The following is an 8,198-nucleotide window of genomic DNA, read 5'->3' on the forward strand; positions in this document are numbered from 1 at the left end:
TTTGCTGAGAATGATGGTTTTCAGATATATCCATGTCCCTACAAAGGACACATACTCATTATTTTTTATGACTGCATAGAATTCCATGGTATATATGTGCCACATATTCTTTATGCAGTCTATTGATGATGGACATTTGGGTTGGTTCTGGGCCTTTGTTATTTTAAACAGTGCCACAATGAACACACATGTGCATGTATCTTTATATTAGAACAATTTATAATTCTTTAGATATATACCCAGTTATGAGATTGCTGAGTAAAATGGTATTTCTATTTCTAGATCCTTGAGGAATTGCCACACTGTCTTTTACAATGATTGAACTAATTTACACTCCCACCAAGAGTGTAAAAGTGTTCCTGTTTCTCCACATTTTCTCTAGTATCTATTGTCTACAGATTTTTAAATAATCACCGTTCTAACTGGTGTGAGATGATATCTCAATGTGGCTTTGATTTGCATTTTGTGATGACCGATCATGATGAGCATTTTTTCACATTTGTTGATCTCATGTATGTCTTCTTTTCTAAAATGTCTGTTCATATTGTTCCCCTAATTTTGAATGGGTTCGTTTGTTTTTTTTTTTTCTTGTAAATCTGTTTTAGTTCTTTGTAGATTTTGGATATTACCCCTCTGCCAGATAAGTAGATTGCAAAATGTTTTTCCCATTCTATTGATTGCCAGTTTACTCTAATGACTGTTTCCTTTGCTGTACAGAAGCTCCAGAGTTTAATTAGATTTCATTTGTCTATTTTGGCTTTGATTGCCTGTTTTTGGTGTCTTGGTCATGAAGTCCTTGCCTATGCCTATGTCCTGAATGGTTTTGCCAAGTTTTCTTCTAGGGTTTTTATTGTGTTAGGTCTTATGTTTAGATCTTTAATCCATCTGGAGTTAATTTTAGTGTCAGGTGTCAGAAAGGGGTCCAGTTTCTGCTTTCTGCACACATTGCTAGCCAGTTTTCCCAACACTATTTATTAAACAGGGAATCCTTTCTCCATTGCTTGTTTTTCTCAGATTTGTCAATGATCAAATGATTGTAGATATGTATTGTTGCTTCTAAAGCCTGTGTTCTGTTCCATTGGTCTATGTCTGTGTTCTGGTACAAGTACCATGCAGTTTTGATTACTGTGGCCTTGTAGTACAGTTTGAAGTCAGTCACTGTGATTCCCTTGGATTTGTTCATTTTGCTTAGGATTGTTTAGGCTATGCCAGCTCCCACTTGGTTCCGTATGAAGTTTAAAAATTTTCTGATTCTGTGAAGAAGGTCATTAATAGCTTGATTGGGATAACATTGAATATATAAATTACTTTGGGCCATAAGGCCACTTTCACAATGTTGATTGTTCTCAACCATGAGTAAGGGATTTTTCCCATCTGTGTGTGTCCTCTCTTATTTCATTGAGCAGTGGTTTGTAGTTCTCCTAGAAGAGATTCTCTACATTCTTTGTCAGTTGTATTCCTGGGTATTTTATTCCCCATGTAGCAACTGTGAATGGGATTTCACTTTTGATTTGGCTATTAGTCTGTTATTGGTATATGGAAATGCTTGTGATTTCTGCACATTGATTTTGTATCCTAAGACATTGCTGAATTTGCTTATCAGTTTCAGGAGATTTTGGACTGAGACAATGGGGTCTTCTAAATATACAATTATGTCATCTGCAAAAAGACACAATTTTACTTCCTCTATTCCTATTCAAATATGCTTAAATTATTTCTCTTGTCTGATTGCCCTGGATAGAAATTTCAATACTATATTGAATAGCAATAGTGAGAGAGGACATCCTTGTCTTGTGCCAGATTTCAAGGAGAATCCTTCCAGTTTTTGCTCATACAGTATGATATTCGCTGTGACTTTCTCATAAATAGCTTAAGAATGTTGATCAAGAAGCAGCCTCTCTGCTTTTTCTGGAATTTTCTCCTATTTCAACTCATCTGCCTCCAGTCCTGCTTCTATCATGTCTATCAGGGTGATCCAGAAATCCTACATTGTGTTCACCTCTGGCTGGTCAATCTTCAGCAGCTGCTCCTATACAAGTGGGTCTGGTGTTCTTATGAACTCCTTAGGCTTCTCCTGAGTGGGCAGCAGCAGCTTACAGGGTGAGCTGAGTGGAGGCTATGGTGGGGCCAGAGGATGACTCATCACCAAAAGTCGTGGTCTACAAGAATCTGCTGAGCCCTTTTAATTAGAAGGTGGACCTTAACTTCCAGGCAATGTGCACCCAGGAAAAACAGCAGATTAAGACCCTCAACAACTTCACGTCCTTCATAGCCAAAGTAGTTCCTGGAGCAGCAGGAAAAAATGCAGGAGACCAAGTGGAGCTTTGGCAGCTGCAGAGGATTGCTCAGAGAAACTCAGACAACATGTTGGAGAGCTACATCAACAACCTTAGGCTGCAGCTGGTGACTCTGGGCCAGGAGAATATGAAGCTGGAAGTGGAGCATGAGAACATGCAGGAGTGGTGGAGTAATTCAAGTACAAGTATGACAATGAGATCAATAAGTATACAGAGATGGAGAATAAATTTGTCCTCATTAAGAAGAATATTGATGAAGCTTACATGAATAAAGTATAGCTGGAGTCTCACCTGGAAGTTCTGACTGATCAGTTCTGACTGTATACAGCTGCCTGAAGATTAACTTCCTCAGGCAGATGTATACAGAGGAGATACATGAGTTGCAATCCCGGTGCTTGAACACATCTGTGCTGCTGTCCATGGACACCATTATCACTGATGTAAAGGCACAATAAGAGATCGCCAATCACAGCCAGTCTGAGGCTGAGATCAAATACCATACCATGTATTGAAGAAGAAATTAAATAATAGCAATAATAGTAAAACAACACCTTACAGTTTGTAGTTGCTATAAAATAAATTTTCCAGTGTAGTGTGCTATTTAATATACCTCCCAGCTCTGTCTAAGGCAAAATATTAACTGCCTTCCTGCAAACCATCCCCCTATTGTTAGCAAAGTTTCCAGGTAACTAAAAGTTTCTGTGCCTCTTCCATTCAACAGCTGCAAGGTGAGAAAACAGACTGGTTTTAATAGCAGAATGTGTTCTCGAAATATTACTTTTGAAATGTAAAGCGCATCACAAAACATGTCACCAGTTAATTAACTGTTCTTTGTTCTGGCAGCTATAAAGCTGCTTCTGGGTTAGTCATCTGATACCAACTAAGTGCATAAAGACATTCCATTTTCTTTGTGCTTTGTTCAGAATTAGGAAATGATTCCTCTGAGTTTGCTTTCGTATTTAATAAAATATACCTCCAGCCCTATTGGTCACTCCAAATCTTCAGATTTTTTATTGCAGTATAAGGAGCTACAGACACTCTTCAAACACCAGAGGGCTTTCCTGGAGGCTGACATCACAGACACCTAGCAGTGTGTGGAACTGACTATTAAGGATGCCAATATAAAGCTGAGTTGGAGGCCTCCTGAAGGACACTATGAAGGATATGGCATGGCAGCTGTGTGAATACCAGAAGTTGATGAACATCAAACGGGCCCTGAAAATCAAGATTGCCACCTACAACCAGCTGCTGGAAAGAGGAGAGCCAGCTAGAATCTGGAATGCAAAAAGTGAGTATCCGTGTTTTAAAATGTAAGTGTAACAAGTTTAAGAACTCAAATAAATTTTGTTTTTCACAATTTAATTTGAGACATTAATTGCTCATAGAAAGCACATTGTTGTTTATAATATACCTAAAACTAATTTTAATTGCCAAGAATCAGTATACACTTTTACACCTTTTGAATCACAATTAGTAACACTCAGTAAATATTTTTTTTTAAATTTAGTTTCTCTCAACATCTATAAAAATAAGTAAAAATAATAAAACTGAGTATAAGCACTAGCAACTTTAAAGATTTTTATAAGAACTTATTTAAGACCTATGTCCTAAATATTTGATCTGACACTAAAACCTAACCTTTTTGTTGCTTTATTTTTAGCTGGATTACTTTTATAGGCAGCATAATTGTAATTATTCACTAATATTAATAAAACATCCATGTAGACTTACTTGAAAAACGAGTAGGTTTCCTAGCACAAAGACATTAATTGGAGACAAAAAGAGAGAATTGTGAATGTAAGCACAACTTTTGAAAGATAGGCAACATAAAATGTGAAAGAAATTAAGGTAAAATGATTAAACAGACAAAATAATGAGAATAAATATTAAAATCTAAATTTAAGAAAAAATTAAAAATATATTAAAAATAAATAATTTCATTATTTTAAATTACTAAATTGTATTTACCATGTCATAAAAATGTAATTATATTAACCGTGACAAAAAAGTCAGAGAAATTATCAACTGAATTTTTAAGTTATTGCATGGTCAGCACTACAAATATAACAGTAATAATACTCAGTGATTCTAGTATCATCAAAGTGTAGCAGTCACAAATTATTATGAAATTACAATAATCTCAGAATAAACAACAGTATCTGCTATTGGGATCTTCAAACAAAGAAATAATAATACAGAAATATTTTACTAATCTATTTGTTTCTCCTCTCAGAACGATCATGATTTACATCACTACCCGTGTCTTCAATTGCAGGAATACAGTCTCCGATGAAAATATCAGGTATACCTGCTGGATCTCAGAAATTATGTGTCAAGGAGCACCGGCATTTTTTTGGTTCTAGTAATTATTTTGGTAAGCTGGATTCAACAGAGAACAGATATTCCCACTAAGTAAGTTCTTTGCAAGCTGAGATAAGCAGAAAATTATGCCTATACTATTAACATGACTATGTTTATTATATATAAATATATAAAAATTATTAAATTTCCACAGAAAGCTTGCAGTGTATTTTAAGAATGTGTGTGTGAGTGTGTGTGTGTGTGTGTGTGTGTGTGATACTGCTTGTACTTTAGGACACATTTCATGTTATCACTTAATTAAAATGTGATATTTACTTATTTGTGTATAATTTACTCTATCAAGCTGACAAATTAATATTAGCAACAACTCATTTAAAACCACGGACCCTTTTAAACAGTGCTTTAATTTTTCACATCAACACCCTGAATAATACAGATTCTTAACTACAGATACCTTAAGACTATATTTTAATGACATTTCTTCTGCAAAACTTTTGTTAGAGTTATACAAGGTGGTATAATGTAAAATTTCTATGTCATAGCTATCAACAGCATTAATTATTATAAGTTAAGTCAGAGAAATTTGGCACTTTAAGTGTTCAGTTAACTGATGTTAGGACTGTATATATGTAAAACATCGTATTTTATCAGTTTTAATTGTATGTATGACAACTTCAGTTGAAGACGTGGTTCTGACTCTTAAAACTACAATATAAGTATAAATATCAGTTTCTCTCTTTAGTAACTAGTGGTGATTGTTTTGCCTGTATTCCCAGTTTTACTGTGAAAAGGGATCAATGAGGTGATGTATTTAAAATCACTGTGAGGATTATAAATCACTCTCTGTAAAATTAAACAAAACTTAAACATCAAATACCATCTCAGAGGCAGATTACATAAATTGGAGCATATTGAACTGCAAGTTACATAGATAAAAAAGAAGAATTGAACAGACTTTTATTTATTGACAAGTGTGTTACTAAGTACAAAGCTAAGTTAACAATACTCTACTTTGCATACCTGTATATGTAAAAGATTATAAACAAAAATCTATATGTATATAAATGTACATACACAGAGATAATCTCTGGACTAAGAATATAAAATTGGTGGAAAGATAATTTTTATACATATTTTATTTTTTGAAATATATATTCAACATGGATAAACATTAGGTAAATTAACAACAAATATCTTTCTGAAAAATAAACTGTTTTAAAAATTATATATTTACAATTTAAATTTATTACCTCAATACATTAATAAATTTTCTGTAGCAGAAAGAAAAACAATTTTTAAAGAAAAAAAAATCTCTCTTCTGCCTCAATAGATTCTACACGACAAAATCTTACCTTTTAAGCAGTGAGTTTAGTGCTAAACTTTTAAAATGTGATCAAACTATCCTAAAACAAAGAAAGACATCAAACAAGATAATTTCATATTTAGTATTTAAAATTTTTATACTGAATATTGTTATTAATTATATTCCTAATCATTGTTTTTCTATTAGGATGTACTAACTTGTATTTAAAAAAAAAATTACTTAGACTACCTCCTATTCTGTGTTTCAGTTCTGAATAAGGACTGAAGATAGCTTTGTGGGAATGATCCCTCCCACATATAAGTATATTTAGAACTTAATAAAATGTACTAAAGTGTCCTTTTTTTTGGATTCTGATATTTAAAACAATTCCTTTCTTAATATTCAACTAAAATAATGGTAAATAATTTTATGTTCAGGTTATAAATTTAATTTCAATGCATCTACCCTTAAATATAATTTTTCTATACCATTTTTGTTTGGATTATTGTTTTTCTAATATTTTAGGTTCATTTCACATATTATTAAACAAATCTGACAGTGCTAAGTTACCCAACCCAATTATAGCAGAATACTTAAAACATATATCTACTTTTTTCTGAATTAATGTTTTCTAGCTGAAAGGGTATTAATTTTATACATAACTGTTAAAACATGTTATTCTAGTTACACAAAAAATTAAAAAGTAAACTTTTTTCTGTAAATGACAAAGTGAAATATTAAAGTATTATTAATGAACAAAAAGCTTACCATTTAAATACCCACAATTTATTGTTGTGTCTATGTAATATATCCCAGTCTATTATCTGTTTGAAATTTCTTACACACCTAATAGCTAATTTTACATTTAGTTCAAAAAGAGGGTAAATCTATATTAGAAATAATTAGTGAGGCCGGATGCGGTGGCTCAAGCCTGTAATCCCAGCACTTTGGAAGGCCAAGGCGGGTGGATCACGAGGTCAAGAGATCGAGTCCACCCTGGTCAACATGATGAAACCCCGTCTCTACTAAAAATACAAAAAAATAGCTGGGGATGGTGGCGCATGTCTGTAATCCCAGCTACTCAGGAGGCAGAGGCAGGAGAATTGCCTGAACCCAGGAGGTGGAGGTTGCAGTGAGCCTAGATCACGTCATTCCACTCCAGCCTGGGTAACAAGAGTGAAACTCCACCTCAAAAAAAAAAAAAAAAAAAAAAAAAAAAAAAAAAAGAAAGAGAGAACCACAGCTTTAGAAAGCCTGCTCAGGTAGCAGTTTTCTCTTTTACATTGCTTGTAACTTTTAGATACAGGAAAGGTGAAACCATTAATTTATGCCTACTAAGTTAGAACAACATACAACATATTAATATAAAATACAGTATTGAAAAACATGTCTTTATAAAGGAAACAGTTCTAAGTTAATTTAAATTATACATCTGATTATGTCAAAATAATTTTAGATTTTCTTACAAAAACAATCCTCATTAAAACACTGAGTACAATTAATAAATGTAACTACTTTCTCAGAAAATAAATTTTAAAATGATTTTTAAAAGCTCAGAATCTTGCACAAATTGAATCAGATATAAAAAACATTTCCAATAAAAACAACTTGCATTAGAATTAAAGTATTTTTTTGATTTATGAGACACAAAGTCATTAAGATATTATGTATCGAATGCTGGGAAGATGGCTGCCTAAGAACAGCTCAGGACTTCAGCTCCCAGTGAAAATGCAGAGGGTAAGTGGACACCGCATTTCCAGATGAATTTTTATTGCCCACAAACCAGGAGATACCCATGCAGAGGGGTCACCAGTACCGCAGTCCTGGCTGGTGTGGCTGTTTTGGCCCCCGCAGGGCTGATTCGGCCTGCACGGCTGCTTTGACCACACCCGGTTGCGGCGATCGGAGCCCTGAGATGGCAGAGAAATGGCGAGCCAGTCCAGGAGATTCCTAGGCAAAATATACTCCAGGAGCCGGCTCTGCTGTTTGAGCTGACTCAGTGAGTTGCAGCATGGAAGATCCCGGCGCCTGTTCAACAACGGACTGGAACACGGCATCATTCAACTTAAAAAATAAAAGAAAAGACTCTGAGTCAGGGAGCCAGGTGATCAGGCCCAGTTGGCCCCACCCCTCACCCCCACCACAAGGAAAACAAAAACAGTAATTGGAAACCCTCTGGGTTGAGTGTTTCAAAGTAAGGACAGCTGAACCCAGGATGGTCCAGCTCAGTGGGGGAGGGGCGTTTGCCATTACTGAGACTCTCCACCACTATGGAG

Source organism: Saimiri boliviensis, chromosome Y, assembly GCF_048565385.1.
Source record: "Saimiri boliviensis isolate mSaiBol1 chromosome Y, mSaiBol1.pri, whole genome shotgun sequence".
In the NCBI taxonomy this organism is placed as follows: domain Eukaryota; kingdom Metazoa; phylum Chordata; class Mammalia; order Primates; family Cebidae; genus Saimiri; species Saimiri boliviensis.